This window comes from Eleutherodactylus coqui, chromosome 7 (assembly GCF_035609145.1).
Source record: "Eleutherodactylus coqui strain aEleCoq1 chromosome 7, aEleCoq1.hap1, whole genome shotgun sequence".
NCBI lineage: Eukaryota > Metazoa > Chordata > Amphibia > Anura > Eleutherodactylidae > Eleutherodactylus > Eleutherodactylus coqui.
Genome location: NC_089843.1, coordinates 90,844,665 through 90,864,162, shown reverse-complemented (window position 1 = coordinate 90,864,162; position 19,498 = coordinate 90,844,665). Strand labels below are relative to the sequence as shown.

The 19,498-nt window shown below is 43.8% G+C and overlaps 1 protein-coding gene across 1 annotated transcript in view; it reads right to left on the bottom strand.

Annotated features, from left to right (window-relative positions):
* TRMT9B (tRNA methyltransferase 9B (putative)) overlaps positions 1-19,287 on the bottom strand; it is a 39,237-nt gene extending 19,950 nt beyond the window's left edge. The window contains exon 1 of the mRNA XM_066574653.1: positions 19,054-19,287. The gene's annotated coding sequence lies outside the window, so the exon portion shown is untranslated. The remainder of the gene's footprint in view (positions 1-19,053) is intronic.
* Between the last annotated feature and the right edge of the window lie 211 nt (positions 19,288-19,498).

The window sequence follows — 19,498 nt, the reverse complement described above, 5'->3', positions numbered from 1 at the left end:
GGCTTGCAGTGATCCCTGTCCATCAATATTGGATGACTTCAACAGTATATGAGTAAATATACATATTTCACTCTTCGCATCTATTCAAGGCCATTGTCATTATCATTCATTCTTATGAGAGCCATTGTTATAGCTTAACCACTATAAAGTATCTTTTATGGATATATATCTGGCAGAAGCTCAAGAGCCTCAAGTAGCCTTCAAGGACTGTGCCGGGCTTGTGCGCACCTTCTAGAATGATCAGAGAGCTTTTGCATTTACATCTCTTAAAATTCTGCACAAACAGGGAACTATTGATTTTTCTTTTCCTAACATCTATCTTTTTGAAAGATAAATGTCTAAATGTCTGAGGAACTGTAGTAATATGACAAGGGAAGACACTACATGGTTGACCTTGTGTCTTCGATGTCTCTGAGAGTGCCTGGTTTCACACAATGTTTTGGTTTTTTTTTTAAAAACACTAAGGCAGTTTTTGGTGTATTTTTTGAGAAAAAGCCAGAAGTGAATTCAGAAGTATGAGTTCTTCCTCTATATTTTCCATTCCTTTGAATCCAATTCTGGTTTTCGCTCAAACTGTATAAAAAAAAAATTTTTTTAAATCGCAGTGATATTTTCCAAAAATGCGGCATGTGAACCCAGTCTAAAAAGAAATCTAATGGCCCTTTTACATACAACGGTTATCACTCAAAATTCGCTCAAAAGCCATCTTTTGAGCGATAATCGCTGCGTGTAAATGTGCCCATCTTTCACTTTTCTGCCAAACGATGATTTTATGTTTGGCATAAAATCCATCGTTCAGCAGAAAAGCTGATAGCAGGGACTTAACACTGTGTTCTCCGCAGAGAGCACTGATAACATTGTCTCAGCTGTCAGCCCCCCCAGCAGAACAAGGGAATGTATTTAAAGTACATCCCACCCGCTGTTCTCTAAATATAGCTGCCGCACCTGACACTTATTAATAAGCTACTAATTGGTATGCAAAATGATCGCTCAAAAGCCATCTTTTGAGCGATCATCTTTGTGTGTAAATGGGCCCTTAGTTGACATCTATGAATCAGCTGTCAGAAAAATCAGAGAAGCAAGCTGACCTTGAACATGAATCCTGCTATACCGTATAATGCTATTTTACCTAAATGTTCTATGTAATCCATTAATATTACGATGACATAGGCTGAATGATTGAACATTTAGTCATTGGTACTTTTAGTTTATCAACGGATTCAGGTCAGGTAAGGACAGTATTTAATTAAGTGGAAGTAAATTAATTTCAAGCGGCCCTGAAGAACTGCTAGACTATTTCCACAAACAAAACCAGTTGGTGCAATGTCATAAATAGTCCTTAGATTCCAGCCGTACATGCTATAATGCCTCCTTCTCTCTAGCCATAAAAGAGGTATTTCCATCTAATGCATTTATGGCATATTCAATGGATACGCCATTAAAGGGGTTTTTCCAAGACTGTAAAATTGATCGCCCATCTGCAGGATAGGTGATCAATACTTGATTGGGAGGAGTAAGCCGATCAGCTGTGTCAGGGTACAGAGCCAGAAACACTCAGCTCTATGAATGATGGGAACTGTGCTTGCAATAACATTATAGGCCTCGTGTGGTGCAGAGTGTTAAGGCAGCAGTATGCAGTCCTAAGCTCTCGCTCACAACCTGAAGGTTTCAGGTTCAGGTAGCTGGCTTTCATCCTTCCGAGGTTGGAAAAATGAGTACCCTGCTTGTTATAGTTGGCTTGCTATACAAATAACAAGTCCCTTTTCCCCTTTCCCCTTTCCCCTTACAGGCTTCCGGTTCTGTACAGTAAGCAACTGATCCCTGGTGGATCCAATCAGCTGTTGATACATCATCAATTGTCCAGTACTGGAAAACCCCTTTAAAACAACCTGCTCACATGCTATGGATTTAGTTGTATTTTCACTTGCAGAACAGCTGTGGAATTTATCCAAAGGTTGAAACCGTCCTGATTTACCAAATGAACTGGCTGTTTTAGGCAACCCTTATGCTGTTTGCTTGATAAAGTCATTTTAATGACGAAACGCGTTGTACATTGAGGAATAAAGAAGAGTTGATCGTTACAATCGTTCCCTGGCGAATAATATTCCTTAAGGAGCGGGGATCCACTTTTTTTCTGTACATTGACTTATGCTGTTTCTGTGACTCTCAGACGTGAATTGGAATTGCCCAAACAGTGTAGAACATCTAGCTCAACTGCTTCCATAATGTCTACCACTGGTCCCTGGTCCCATTCCAGTTGGTTTTCCCACCTCAGCCACGTTTCGCTGAGATGGGAATACACCTTTAATGACTTCCTTTATCAGTCGCCACCACACTACCTTTATAAATAGCCGGCACATCCATTGTCACGGGTACGTAGCAACAGGGCCTTGGTGGCTGATAACAGTGTTTCCCATATGACTAGCGGATGTGAAAACAAATGCTATTTCTTGTCTCACAAGACCAATTATTCTGAAAAGACTTGTATAGATATAAGGTTCACCATTGAAAAGCTATGAGGTATCACAGTGAGATCAAGTGTCAAACGCAGCTCATCTAGATTACATAGTAGCCATGCACTGCAATAGAGGTCTCCATTTTTGAGAGTCATAATCATTTAGAGTAAAGCCGGCTGCACACGACTGGGTCAGATTCTGCATGCTGGAGCCCGCAGTGGAATCCGACCCTGTGCCCAGGCGGCATCCGAGTGTACCTGACATTCCTTCTTCTTTACTGTACTGCAGATGGTCTGCATGGTGAGCCGTCAAACATGCGCAGTACAGCTTGATTTTTTTTTAAATACCTGCTTTTCCCGTGTCATCACTAGGCGATGACGCAGGATCCACAACCTTTCCGCAATGCCATTGCGGAAGGGCTGTAGGTCAGATTGCTTCCTTTGACTTCAATGGAAGCCATCCGTGCGGAATCCGCACAGAAATTGAGCATGCTGTGATTTTTCCAAATGGCAAATTGATTTCTACTCATGTAGAGGGGCCATCATCATGGCGTTTGTTAAGGAAGATGATGTTACAGGAAGTCACCTGACTGCTGCAGCCAATCAGAAGCTGTGGTGTCACCATTCTGAACTCCTTCCATCATGGCGCTTAGGTGTGAGTGTCGATGCCAGGAAAACAGGCAGTGACACTGAAGCCTCTGACTGGCTCCAGCGGTCAGATGACTTCCTGTGACATCATCGTCCACAACAAACACTGGGAAGATGGCCGGGCTACAGCATTTGATCACTGTGGCAAGGGAGAGGTAAGTACGACTCCTTTTGTTACTTTAACACAGTCAGTGGTATAGGGCCCATCTTGTCTGGATAACCCCTTTAAGAGGACCCTTCTATGGAAAAGAACTGAAGAATATAAAATGGAAAGAAAGAGCCTGGGGAATGGATTACCTCACGTGATCACTAAAACTATAATATGATGATGTCAGCTGGTGGAGCCGATCAGGTGATTGGTAATACTGTGTGTCGCAGCATGATGACTTCATCTAGATCCAATCACATTGTTGGTAACACTGCTGTCTATAGTTAGCAGTGACAGCTCCATACCTCCCAACAGTGGAAAAATGGACTATTCTTGTGGAGTATTTTGTTTTACCTTCAGGCCACACCCCTTTACACTAAGCCACGGCCTTGTGTCCCCACACAGTAATAGTGCCCGTTACTGACCCCCCTCACAGCAATAGTCTCTCTCTCTCAGTAATAGTTCCCCCCATGCCCATGTTTGGTAATAATGCCCTTGCATTGCTCCCACTCAATAATAATGCCCCCTTTTATGCAATGAAATAAATAAACAGCCTACTATGCTCACACTTTTTGCTTCTCCCGCTGCTTCGGTTCACACTGCTCTGGTCTCCCGCTCACTGCTAGATGGCACATGATCATGCTACCTGGAAATGAGCAGGAGACATGAGCAGCTCTGACCAAAGTGAAGGAAAGAGCAAAAGGGGTGAGTATAGGCTGTTTTTTTAATTTAATTCCTGGCTCCCGGGACAGCAGGACAGTCCCCAAAATCTGTAAATGTCAAGCAGAATCTGGGATGTTCAGGAGAAATGTAGATGCATGTCTTCCGCACCAACAACAATATGAAGAAGTCAGCTGGTAGGCCCTATTACATGGTCAGCAGCACAATGATGTCACCTGGATCCAATCACGTGATCTGTAACCCTCCGGTATATAGTGAGAAGTCATGAGGCATAACTCCAGCATTGGCAGCAATATGATGTCAGCTGGTGGACCCCACTGTGTGATCATAAATACGATACTGATGCATTATGTCTCCACCGGAAGTATGGGTGGAGTTGTATGGGTTGTGTTATAGGGGATGGCAAGGTGACGGGCACAGCTGCGGATTGGCTGATGCACACACATCTCCACAGACACACATATGTACCGGACATCCAAGCTGACAGCTCACGCATGTCCCTGGCCTTCTGACATCTACGCTCCCGGCCCCACTGCCATGTTCCTCCCCCCCCCCCCCCCCCCAGCGGCTTCCCATCTCCGCAATCCTGACCCCACTGTCACTCTCCCCGTTGGCCTCCCATCTCCCCTATCGGCTCCTGCTGTCACTTTCCCATTCGTTCCGCAAAAACGCTATGCGCAAATACCCGTACGCTCATGTGAATCCGTCCGTATACTGAATACGCTTTTTACTGCTATTCCTGAACAAGGCAGTATGTGAAATGCATCAACCCCACGTTCACAATACAGAATTCAGAAAGTACAATTAGTTTTTCATTGCAGATTTAATTAACAGCTCGAAGACGTAGGTCATTCTGTCACTAGCAAGGTGAAAAGGTTACTGAGTCCGAGCCATGATCCCGTCACGTCTTTTCTCGTGTCATTTTCTATGGGTGCCTCGCCGTCTGAGCTGCTTGGTTTGCATTCATTATTTCTATCTCATCTAGTGCATTGCTGAGATCTAAGCAATAAATCAATGAGGGTAAAATGAATTGCATGAATGAGAAAGGCACAACAACGCCTACATGTCCATCAAGGACAGGGCTTGTCTGGGGCGATCAGGAAGCACAGAAGAAGCTATATATTTATAGCAACATGCATGAAAGATTTAATACTCCGTGCTGCACATATCCCAGGACTATTTATTTGTATTGCCATGGCAGGTTTCTTCCCAGATTCAGAGGCTGTCTATAGACATATTAGATCGTGCCCGGGGGTAATCCTGGTCTAATTTAGTAACTTGACAGATTGGATCTCACATAAGGGAGATGGATAATTAGCAATTCCCTAATATATTCTGATGACAAGAATCACTGCTGTTATAATAATAATACAACATCCTCACTACCCAGCATTATAAAGTATATCACACATGTTGTATGTATTCTTGAAAACAAAGTGCCTAGACAAAAAAAGTTTGTTTGCTGTTGCAGAATTCCTTTTAAAGTGCGAACCAATCACATCCATATCTGTGCCTTGTATGAAGTATGTATGTTATAAGTGTGTATAAATATGCATGCCTCTTCAGATCCAATCCATTAGCCTGAAGAAGAACCCTGCGTTGGTACGGAAGCTCGCTATTATTACATCATGTATTTTTGTTAGCCATTAAAAGGTATCATATCTACAAGATTACTCTCTGGCTGAGAACAATCACAGTATGTATTCTTAGGACAGTTGCAGAGATAGTTATTATTACAAACACTTGCTATCAGTTTCAACCAAATTCTATATATGTCTATGGTCACCTGCACACGGCCGGGTCAGATCAAATTCTCGCAGCGGGATGCGACCCGTGCCCCGGTACTGACCTTATACTCAACCGTCCAGCATCTTCTCTCTCTGCACTGTGATGTGCCGGCTGGTGCCCAGCCGACGCATGCGCAAAGTAGAGCTTGTGTGTCAGCCATGACGTTTCTGTGTGGGCCTCTCCGAGGCTCGCACAGAAATAGGACATGCGCGATTTGTTTACCGTGCAAGTTTTCATGTGGCCAAATCGCAGCTGTCTGCATAGGATTGCATTATCTAATGCAGTCCTATGGCAGCGGGCACGGGCGGAAATTCTGCGGGAAATCCCACCGCGGAATTTCCGCCCGTGTGCAGGAGGCCTAAGGGTATCTTTCATACTAATCTCCTTAGAGAGGCATCATGGCATGTCACTGGACAGAAGGATTAGGATGGGCAGGAAAGACGGGAGGACGACATATAGGGTCTGATACTGTTATACACTGAATGGCAACTTTGTTACAAACACCCATGTTGGACTTCCTTTGAACTGCAACAATTCATCATGGGGACCATCCACAGGTATCAGAGGACCCAAGGTGTGCCAAGGAGACATTCCTCACTCCATGTCACAGCGCGCTGGCCCCAACTTAGGAACAGGAGCAGGGTGACGTCACAGCCCAAACTCACAGAATCTTCATACCAGCACATACTCACTGTCATTTCAGTGTTGGACAATGATGGTGACTAGAGATGAGCGAGTATACTCGCTAAGGCACATTACTCGAGCGAGTAGTGCCTTAGCCAAGTATCTCCCCGCTCGTCTCTAAAGATTCGGGGCCGGCGCGGGTGACAGGTGAGTTGTGGCGGGGAGCGGGGGGGGGAGAGGGAGAGAGAGATCTCCCCTCCGTTCCTCCCCGCTCTCCCCCGCCGCTCCTCGCCCCCCGCCGGCCCCCGAATCTTTAGAGACGAGCGGGGAGATACTCGGCTAAGGCACTACTCGCTCGAGTAATGTGCCTTAGCGAGTATACTCGCTCATCTCTAATAGTGACACTTCTCATGTGAATGAACAGACTGATTGGCTGGGAAGCAGGACAACCCAGCCAGCCAATCCGCATTAGTCTGTGTACATTTATTCTGGTTGCTCCTCTATGAGGGCTCCAGTTATTCATTCAGTCTTGTTTGTTCTCTCTATTTGAAGATCTGGTCTAGTCAGGTTAGCCACACCTGTTTGACTCCTTGATTGACTCTCAGTCTGATGGGGTTTCTGGTCAAGTCAGTGGCTTATGGTCCAGTCCTGTGTCTCAGTTCAGATAAGTCTGTCTGGTGATCCATTTAGTCTGAGGCATTGTTACATCTTACCTCCTGTAAATTTGTAGTTCATATATTTGAGTAACATGTACCTTTTGTCACATTCCCTGTCATAAGCTAAGGAAAGTCAGGGTCGCCCCAGGTTCTTGATGTGGGGTCGTCCTCATCAGGAGGAGTGCTCCACTTTCAGGTAGGGTCTCCTGGCATTAGCAGGTCAGATTCCCCATGTTATTTTATGTGATCTGCATTTGTACTTTATGTATATAATTGTCCTTAAGGCCTCCTTCACACGGCAACAAAGTCGCACAATTTTGTAGCGTTGCTACAAATTGCATGTATGTACAGCCCATGCTCTGCTATGGGTTCCTTCACACATGCAATGTTTTGTAGCATGCGATATCTCGACACAAAAACCTTGCGAGTCCCACGATATGCACGCGACCCGTGAGGTTTTGTAGCCCATCTTTTCCTATGGAGCCTTCGTCTCTGCTACATCGCATCAGATGTAAACGCGATTTTCGTGCGATATGATTCAACTTTGACAGTAGGAAATCCAACTGTTAAAGCCATAACCTAAGCACTAACTGCAGGGGGGGAAAAAACGGTATACATATCCTTAGAAGCGCTGTCAGCCCGGCCGCATCTTCTCCCTGGTCTCCGGCACTATTCTCCTTCATCTCTTCTGGCTGGGGATTGAAAAATCCCTGCCTCGTGGAAGCGCTGCCTCTGATTGGCTGACGCTTAGCCAATCACAGTCAGTGCTCGATGAATTTATCACAGCCATTCATCGGGAGGATTTTTCAATCCCCGGCCCGAAGAAATGAAGGGACCAGGAAGAAGCTGCAGCGGAGCCCAGGACAGTGTTTCTAGGTGAAGTATACTTTTTTTTCTTCTTCTTTCTGCAGTCAGGACTTATTTTCAGACTATGCCTTATATTTCAAGCCACCCCTCGAAAATCCTCGCATGTGGTGTTACAAAGTCACGCAACTTTGTAGCGCTACAAAATCGCAGAATTGCTGCAAGAGGATGCAGCGATATCGCACAGACCAGCGATGCGATATCGCTGCGATTTTCTCGTGGCGATGCTGTGTCGCCCGTGTGAAGGAGGCCTAAAGGACATAAAATTTACATTCAATACGGAAGTAACAATTTGCGCCCGTCTCCAATCGTGAAAGGGTCCGTGTCTCTAATAAAGTGACAGTTTATTGCAAATTATATGGGTCTGCTATGGGATGTCACTATTAAACAGGGCACTTATGGTTGTCACTGTTTTGTGTATATCTGTAGCTGTTGATGTTAAAGTGGTATCTGTCACTAGTGCAGACTAAAGGCCATACAGTATATAGCTGTCGTGGACTGCAATTGGGGCATCTGAGGCTGCCACAATGAGCAACTGAGCACAGGAACAAAGCGGTCAACAATAGAGTAACACATAAAACTTTTAGATTGCACCAAGCACACAGTAAAAAAAATCCCTTATGTTGGTTGTTAGGTCTCTTATCTATGGTTTCACAATAAGTAGTTTACTTACTAGAAACATTTGCTCATCCATGACCCCTCCCCCTTCCCCAAGCCTTTGTAACCTGTATAGCAAATGATTTCACATCAACCAAGGCTGAACTGGATGGACATATGTCTTTTTTTGGCCTAATATACTATGTTATATTATTAAAGGGAACCTGTAAGTTTGAACATGTTGTCCAACTGCAGGCATGATGTTATAGGGCAGGAGAAGCTGAACTGACTAATATATACTTTTATGGGGAAAGCTTCAGTATAACCTGTATTTTATACATTTAAACCTCTGCTCCTTCTGAGCTGAACAGTCCGGTGGGCGGAGCTATCAGTGATTGACAGCTGTGTATGGCTGTACATCCAATCACTGATAGCTCCGCCCACTGGACTGTTCAGCTCAGAATGAGCAGAGGTTTAAATGTATAAAATACAAGTTATACTGAATCTTTCCCCATAAAACTATATATCAGTCTGCTCAGCTCCACCTGTTCTATAACATGACGCCTGCGGGTTTGGACAGAATGTTCAAGCTGACAGACTCCCTTTAAGGAAAAAGGTACAATTATTAGGGCTGCAGGGTACAAAACATAAATTCCAATTTCTTCCTATGTTACAGCTATAATATAAAATTTAATATCCTTCTGAGTGAACATGACAAAGCCTACAGGAACACAAATCCAGAAATCTTTAATCGCTTTACCACTGTTTCATCTAATAAATCACATTTACGATAGTGTTATTGCTTTTATGAGCTGACTACAGACATCTTTATGGGAGTGAAGTTGTTCATACAGGGCTGGCATAGTGGGCCACTGAGCCTAAAAGCAGAGCTTCACAACATGGGGCCGGCCTCATACCCAATGCCATAATATAGCTGTATGTTCTATGAAGCAGCTATAAAGTAGGTGTCCCTCCCCTCACCATATTAGAACATGGGGTACTGCCAAAGCACCATATGGCGGTACATGGATTCCGTGCTGCCTAAAACTAAGGAGTTGTACAGGGAAAATTGGACTCTGCTCTAAAGTCTCCTGCATAAGCAGGGCACTCCGAGCCGTTCTGCTGCTCAGTCAAATAGCAATATATATATATATATATATATATATATATATATATATATATATATAATTATTTGGGCCAAGGGTGGCAGCATTTATCAAACAGCGCAGTTAGTGGTAAAAGTCTATCCTTAGTGGACAAATAGCAACTTTGGGAACAACCAATGTGGAAACTGCAGAGCATCACGTTCCATCAGGGCCAATGAAAACACTACAGTGGAGCAGCTCGCCACGCACCCTCCAGCAACTATCTGTCTAGCTGCTGTCCATGCAGCACACAGCGATTGTGGTGATAATAATGTGACTCGTCTGTATATTATTGCAATCATTAATACTAGAACAGTTTATTAAATTAGCACAGCCCCAGAACCAAGCTCAGTACATAAATATAGGATTAGAACCAAGCTTGGTACATAAATACAGAACCAGAATAAGATCAATAAAGGGATAAACTGTAAAGTCAACCTGAACAATGGTAAAATATGATAGGTGTTGTCAGATCACAAACAGTATGCTACTACTCATTATCACTCTACAGACAGAATAAACAATGATACTGTGACTAACAGATGACCTCCTCTCTACTTTCTCCTTTTCTTCTCCATCCAGTTCAGACCAACATAACAACTTCACCTGGACACAACTTGTCTCTTCAGAGGATGCCTCACAGATGTCTTTGGCTCTTTGCTTTTTAATATCCATAGTCCCTACTTAGCATTCTAATTTTCTTCTCCATCCAGTTCAGACCAACATAACAACTTCACCCGGACACAACCTGTCTCTTCAGAGGCTGCCTCACAGATGTCATTGTTAGTTATGGAAAGGGGCGGTCGTCAGGGGCGGTCGCATGGTGGTGGGAACCCCTGTCGGTGGACATTTGTTGTGTGCCCCCGGCAGGTACTTTGCAGCATATCCATCATGACTATGATATGGAGTGCCTGCTGGGGGTGTGTGGCAGATGTCCGCTGGCAGCGGCGCCCGCTGTCATGTGGCCGCTTATGGTTAGACAGTACTGTGGCAGATCTGGGGACATGTTCCTATAAAGAAACTGGGCACATAGATGTGTATGGATGTTTTCCATAACTACAACCCATGTGATTTGTATATCACATGAATAGAGGGTGGTTAAGAGTGATGTCATTATGAGGAGTAACATCTATTGGCCGATTTGGGATACACACCCCCAGGAGGCTGCACCTTGGGAAGATATAAAAGGAGACAGAATGGGACAGCTCAGTTGCACTGACAATCCACTATCAGGGTTGTTGGTTATTTCTTTCATTATCTTGCTAATGCTAGGACACTGTGGTTACACTTGGGGCAAGCTCTTGAAAGAGAGTGTGGACTCTGCTCAGATGGTAGTTAGTTCTAATTGATACCACCTTTCCTGATCGTGGGGTAGGATACCCATCTGTATCTGGGACATACCACGATCAGGACATTATTCTAAGGCCTCATGTCCACGGGGAAAATCAATCCCGCTACGGATTCTCCATGGAGAATCCGTAGCGGGTCCCTCCTGCCCCGTGGACATGAGCGCTTAAAATAAGAAGAAACTTATCCGCAGCGTACCGGGCAGGTCTTCTCTTCTTCACGGACGGATCTTCTTTCTTCGGCCGACGGATGTGCTTGGCACGCCGGCAGCGTGCCGCACGCATGCGCCGGGCACATCTGCCGGGCTGAAGAAAGAAGATCCGGTCGTGAAGAAGAGAAGACCTGCCCGGTCCGCTGCGGGTAAGTTTATTCTTATTTTAGGTCTCCCGTGGATCCGGACGGCTTCCATAGGCTTCAATAGAAGCCTGCGGAAGCCGTCCGCGCGGGAGACCCGCTTAAATGGAGCATGTCCATTTTTTTTCAAGCTCCATATTTTTTTTAATTAACTTTTATTGACCATCCGCGGGTATTTATCTACCCGCGGGTGGTCAATGCATCCCTATGGGGTGCGGATCCGCGTGCGGGTGATCCGCTGCGGATTTAAAATCATCTTTTGCCCGTGGACATGAGGCCTAACACTGTATTAGAGTATTTAGGTCCCTGAAGATTATACCTCTATTGAAACGCGTTGGCCCGTTAGTGTTAGTAGCCAAATTGGGACCTTTCAGCCCATAACATAATGAGCATGAACAGTAGACCTAATTAGCGCATAAACTGTAGTAAACATCAGTGCTCGGGTCTTCTAGTCCAAATCACTGCTGGCTGCAATTTCAGACCCTACTAGCGCGTCAAAATTTGCTTTGGTTATTAAACTGAAATATAATTTACCCATTTCCTCCTTTTTTCCTAGACATAGGGGCTTCATTGCTGAATTATGCGCAGGGACCAGTGTGTATAACACTAGTCTCCTGATTGTTTTTTGTGTTTGTTTGGCCATGGATGGGCGATTTTTCTATTATCCCGATTTTTAGCTAGTATCTAATAAAATGTATTATTTTAGGCGTCTAGTCAGTGAAATTCATATTGATCAGTGAGGATGTAAATAGCATAAGGCCAAAAGCCCACCCACATGGCCAACAGCCAGAAGATTTTGTTGATAGAAAGGGTACTACAGATAGTCCCCGACTTGCGAACATTCGATTTACGAACTTTGCAAGATACGAACAATCTGTCCTGCACAGTATGATGTAATGCTATGGCATTACATCATACTGTGCAGGGACCGGACAGGCTTCTATCAAACCTGATAGAAGCCTGTCCGGTCAGATCGCGGGACACTGTGTGGTTGCTAGGCAGCCTAGGGCCTTCTGAAAGGCCCCAGGGCTGCCTATGCAGAGCGCCTATCAAGCCGTGCGCTTGATAGGCACTCTGCATAGGCAGCCCTGGGGCCTTTCAGAAGGTCCCAGGGCTGTCTAGCAACTGCACAGCGTCCCGCGATCTTATCACGGGACACTGTACGGGCCCCCTGAACGTCAGGTGCCAGCTGTTTCTTACAGCAGACACCCAGCAGCTACAGTTCTAACGAGCCGCGCCGCTCATCGAAACTGCTAACACTTTAAATACCGCTCTGACAGCGGTATTTAAAAACAGTTCCGACAAGCGACGCAGTTCGTCGGAACTGTAGCTGCTGGGTGTCTGCTGTAAGAACAGCCTGCACCCAACGTTGTATGGAGCGGGATCCACCCGCGATCCGCTCCATACAGACATTTGTTCGGAATACGAACAGGTTCCTGGAACAGAACCTGTTCGCAAGTAGGGGAGCGTCTGTAATAGCAAAGTACTTTGCCCATTGGTGGCCATGGGAGGGAAGGGCATTGACCACATGTGGTTTACCACTGTGTAGAACCTTATCCTAATAGCATAAAAAAAAATAAAAACAATCCTCAACTGTAGAAGAAAAAAATCTGCTCCTTTGGACAGAGAAAGGAGGCATCTCCTTTTGCATAAAGGCTTGTCAGAAGGCCATGATAGAGTCCATAAAATATGTGAAGTGCAATAACCACGTGGAGATTGTATGTGTGATTTAATTGCGTTGGCATTATTCGTCAAAAATATAGAATCGTGTCCATCAACTAGCTTAATGGGCTATTTACAGCAAGGTACACTACTGCACATGTGGTGGGATTGCACCCATGACCCATCTATATGGGAGGAGATATTTACATTGATCTTTAGTCTGCTAGCAGAAATTATAAAGCTAAAACCAAGGTTGCTTTTGCTGGATCTAGTTTTAGATCAGCTGCCCTTAAAAGGAACCTGTCCCATTGAATATTCAGTTCAATTTGCAGGCAGTATATTATAGAGTGGGAGGAGCCAAGCAGATTGTTATATAGTTTCCCAGGAAAAAATTCTGCATAGCTTGTCATTTTGTTTTCATTTTAAAGGGTTTGTACCAAGATTACAAGTTTTACCCTATCCACAGGTATTGGCACTCCATCCATTTCAACGGGGCTGACGGAAATACTCGAGCCGGTGCCAATCGGCTATCTCCACAGTCCCACTAAACGGAATGAAGCACCATTCAGTCTCCTTCTCACTATGGGGTGTGCAGTAACTCCACAGTAAGGACTCCTGCACACTTGCGTTATTTTCACGCGATATCACTGCTTTTTTTTCATGCAATTGTCAATTGGACTTTGTAATGTTAAAAACGCACCAGCGTTTTGAACATTAGAAAGTCCCATTGACAATCGCGTGAAAAAAAGCAGCGATGTCACGTGAAAAAATGGCAGCTATAACGCGTGAAAAAAACGCAAGTGTGCAAGAGCCCTAAGAAGGATGCAGAACCCCCATTCTCAAGATCAGTGACACCCTCACAGATCAGCAAGTTATCCCCTATTCTATGGATAGAGGATAACTTGTAATCTTGGTACAATCCCTTTAATTCCTGCTCATTCTGGATTTAGGTGATTGACAGTCTTCCCCTGTATGATTGTTTATAGAGAGATGGTTGTCAGTCACTGATTTCAACCGCCCCCTGGACTCCTATCTATATACAGTTGTGACTTATGGTAAAGCAGGAAGTTATAGGTTCCATGCCCTACCTTTCTTTGTATTGTACACTATAGGCTGCTTCAGCTCTACTATGTGTTTCACTTCTATGGTGTGGTGTACTATAACTGCCTACGGCACAATATGGGGCATTATCTAACTTGCACTTTGTTTTCAGACGTGCTTCTGTGTGGCACTTTTTGGGGAGGGAAACTAATTCTAGTTATGTCAATATTATTTTTGAAGCAGAGTATATGGGGGCACCATGGCAGCAACAGGCACAGAATTAGGGGTAGATAAAGATACAGTCTTTGTTTTTATTGGGAAAATATTGGTGTGGTTCTGGAATTGCAAGGAGACAAAAATGTCTGCGTTGCAAAGTTTGCAGAGACAAGGTATGACCGGAAGAAGGAATCATGGGGGTCTGGAACAGATCAAAAAGACAGGAAAAGAGAACGACTCCAGTCAGAGAGGACGTCACTGGGTTTTACTGTACTGTAATCATATTTATGCAATGGGCCTGTGTGGAACTGGTATTTACCACCATATGACCACTTTGTAGTGGTAATATTGGGCTTTGTATAACCACTATGATTAGGATGCACCTCTACAGTTGCAAACATGCATTACCTGGGTTAAAAACCCACTCAGGATCCCCCTGAACCCTTCCTAGCTATGTCTCTAGGTGGAGAGTGATTTGAGGCTTTAGTAAGGTGGTAAACTGTCAACCCTGTTCAGAAGGTAACTCTAGAGCTTCATATAATGAAAGAAAGGAAAATGGAACTGAACATAAACTTTAGTCCTTGGTCGGTGGACATATTAATTGGGACTAGAGCTGTGCAATTAATCAAATTAACTTGATTAATCGTCATTTTGCTGAGGCAAAATTTTAACTTTTGTCGGACTCATGAAATCAAGATTAGCCCTGCCCTGTGTGGGTCGAGCCAATATCGGACTAGCGGAAGTGGGGTGCGCAGGAAGCTGAAGAGTGCGGCTCTGTATACCGAAATTACTGTGTATGTGATTCCCTTATGGAAAAAACAGGTGTCTTGGTATTTTTATCCTGTTTAACAACCAAAGAAAAAAAAAAAAGAGAAGAAAATTGAGATTAACACTGAAAAAAAAAAAATCGAGAAAAGACTGAGAAAAAAAATTGATATTTAATTTTAAATTAAATCATTCAGCCTTAATTTGAACTATACAAAAAAGATAAATGCAAAAACATATGTTCACCTGCTTGTTTTTCCCTTTTTAGACCAAACCTATGCCTCAGCTGTATGGCTCACATGATGTGAACAAAGTCTAAGCTACACATTAGTTTATCTCAGAGTAGTTGCTGGACTGCACCCTTTATCATAATCCTCCCGCAAATCCCCATAGGTCATATTATCTAGAAACACCTGAATTTTCACGTTTTGTTCCTTAAATACAAAAAATATATATATATATTTTTAGCCTCACAATGCTGATCACAGCCCCAGAAATGCAACCACATTCAATCGAGCCGCAGACACTCCACAGCCAAATGATTTCCCAAATGTGATTGAATTGGGATACACATCTGCTGCCAGCGTCCGTGCTGCAAGAGTCTTACACCATTTACCAAATGTCCAAACACTCTTACTGAATTATAAATGTTTCCTATTAATTATATATTTCCACTATTAAATTATCTCCTCATCTCCAGACTATTACATGGTCATGCCCTGCACGGTTAACATCATCTGTGCCAGATAAACGCTGAGAAATCACTTAGCAGCTACCAGGACTCAAGCCTCCGTTCAGGTCAAATAAATCAGCATTTCGATATCCTTTTCTACGACTAGAATAACCTTTATTTATCGCAATGGGGGTCATCTGTACACCGTAATAATAACACATGCTATGCTTCAGAGGTCAAATCTCCTGGTATCCATTTACATACTGACAGGCTGTCACTGAACTCACATCAAATACATGCAATGGATATAACTACATGCATAGCCATAACATACACAGGGAATAACTATATACTCTACATGCATAGCCATAGCATAAATAGCGTATAACAACACACTCCTCATGCATAGCCATAACATAAATGGCGTATAACGACACACTCCTCATGCATAGCCATAACATACACAGGGAATAACTATATACTCCTCATGTATAGCCATAACATACATAGGGTATAACGACACACTCTCTATATGTATAGCCATAACATACATAGGGTATCACTGCATTCTCATCACTCATACCTGTCTTTTATTTGGTATTATTGGATTTTCCCGTGCCTATTATAGTCAAGATATAAAAGTGCAACTGCCATCTCCACCCTCATACCTTGCAAAAGAAGGCATTGGATTCTCCATACTAATACATGATGCGTCAATGTATTATGCACACTAACAATACATATATAGGGTATCATTGCACTCTTTAAATGCATACCCCAAATCTGCATATGGTGTTACTGATTTCCCCATCATCATGTCCAAAGGACATGAAGAATCTACATTCATAGCAAAGACATGTGGGGGGAGTCACAGCAGTTTCGAACTCACGGTCAAGGTCTACAAGGTCTATCACACATACATATGATATCACACATACCATGTATTCTGTGCCACTGTATTCTTTACATTCATACTTGAAGGAGTTGTCCATGATTAGAAAAACATGGCTGCTTTTAAAAAATAAAAATATCATATCTGTCCGTTGTTTGTGAGGTGCATTGCAGCTTGGTTCCATTGAATGCAATGATGCTTACCTGCAATACCAGACATAACCTGTGGATAGGTGTGGCGCTGTTTTTGAAAGGCAGCAACTAAGTTTTTCTAATTCTGGACAACTCCCTTCAACATACATTGAGATATCACAGCATCCTCTATAATTATATCAAAAACATGTATGGGCTATCGCTGTGCCCTCTTTGCCCATACCCAAGACAAATGTGGGATACTACTGTATGATTTATGTCTATTATGTCATACATGAGATAAACTGCATCCTCTACACTAGGGGTGTGAAACCCATTTTCATCGAGGGCCATATCAGCATTATGGTTACCTTCAAAGGGCTATTTATAAGGGCTCATTCACAAGGACATATTTTGCTCTCGGTACTACCTGTGTAATACGGACAGCTTAGAAACCACTGATTCGCATTGGGGCAGGGGCGTAACTATAGAGGATGCAGGGGATGCGGTTGCACCCGGGCCCAGGAGCCTTGGGGGGCCCATAAGGCCTCTCTTCTCCATATAGGAAGCCCAGTACTATGAATAAAGCATTACAGTTGGGGGCCCCGTTCCAGGTTTTGCATTGGGGCCCAGGAGCTTCACGTTACGACTCTGCATTGGGGTATTCAGACATAAGAGTTTCACTTATTTCATGCGTGTGAAAAAAATCTCAGCTTGTCTTATTTTGATCTGTATTTCAGACAGCCGGTGGGATTGTGTTAATCTGCAGGGAATACGCATTATACATGTGTATTCACTGCATATTTCCACATGAAGACTGGAAATATCTATGGAACCTCCTTACATTTTCTTTCCGCACATGAAAAACTGTGAATTTGTATGCAAAAAAATGTAAGACGGTCCAAATACACAGTGAATACACACAATTTTGGTTCACGGACCGAAACAGCATACGCCAATGTGAATGAGCCCTAAATGTAACTTCTTCTTAACTTGGCTTTGGAGCTCTATGCACTACAATGGTGTTTCTCCACGTCCACCTCTTTAGCACTGAGCTTGCTACCTTGGAGGGTGGCTGGGTAGGGCTCTCAGAGCTGTGCCATCACCTGTGAGTTTCTGAACAGAATGTTGTGGAGGTGTGCGCTGGAGCTCAGAATTCAAGATGGCACCTGCTCCATGTGCTGGCACTGCCCCCCTCCGCCAAGCATTGGATGTTTCCTCCAGAGAAATTGGAGAGATAGTCCTGCGTCCGGCCCTCGTCGTGGGCCACATAAAGCGACATGGCGGACCTTGAGTTTGACACATTTGCTCTACACTTATATCGAAGACATGCATAAAATATTACTGTACATGTATACCAAATACAGGCATGGGATATCACTGCAACCTCTACACTTATACCAAGGACATGCATGGAACATTACTGCATCCTTTAGGCTCATATTTACGTCATGCATAGGATACACTGTGTCCTCTACACTTATACCAAACACATGCATGGGATATATGACATTACCCTCCATGCCCAAGACATGCACAGAATATTACTGTATCTTCTATAACAGTTGTCTTCAATCTCTGGCTCTCCAGCTGTTACAAACTACAATCTCTGATTCCAGGATAGCCTGAAGAGCCACAGGTTGGAGGCCACTGCTTTATACTCATACCTAACACATACATGGGGTATCCCTGCATCTTCTATAGGTATACTCAATGCACAGATAAGACATCACTGCACTCTATATTCATATCCAAGACATACATAGGAAGGATATTATTGCACCCTCTATACTCATACTGAAGACATACATAGAATATCACTGTACTTTTGCCTACTCATACAGTAACTATACCATAAATAAGGTATCATTGCACACTCTATACTCCAACTGAAGACATATGGGGCATCACTGCACTGTGCTACTCATGCTCTACCGATACCATACAGAAGGTATTACTGCACACTCAATACTTGGATACATAGTGCATACTCTATACTGCTACTGACTACATATATGGAATATCACTGTATCCAGCTACTCATACTGTACAGATACCATACATAAGGTATTACCACACATTCTATACTTACTGTACATAGTGTATCCCTGCATGCTCTATACTCATACTGAAGATATATGGGATATTATAGCACCCTCTATACTCTTACTGAAAACATATATTGAATATCATACTGTGCTTATACCATACAGAAGGGGATTACTAGTTACATACATACTCTCAGTACATCACTGCATGCTCTATACTCATACAGAAGACATAAATGGGATATTATTGCATTTCCTAACTCTTACCCTTTACATTCATTGACTAACCGAAGACTAGCCATAGCATGCCTTAATTACCTGCCACCGATGCCAGCCTTGGAGCCCGTGTTTTGCAATCAGTGCATAGCATTGTGACCATGGAAGCTCAAACTACACAGCTTGGCATGATGTGCCCCCTCCATGCCCTCCTGCTGCAGATGATTATGCAGGCTGTCAGTGAGTCCGGGATGATGCCAGCTCTGGAGGGTCAGGGGCTGCTAGAAGTGTTGGTGGTCCAGACGTAGCAGGAAGAAGCAGCGTTTGCTCCGAGTAGTGATCCTCAGCACTGGCAGCTAGAGAGAGGCATGATGTGCCGGGGACGGGAGGGGGGATGCTGCTGCTGCTGCTCATGTGACCTTGCTTCTCTTTTCCTGCCTCTTGATTGCATAATAAGCCGTGCAGGTGCCTGGAGATCAGGATCAGCTTCTCGGGTCCCAGTCACCAGTCGTCCATCATATCACGACATGTTATGCCTTATTGTCGG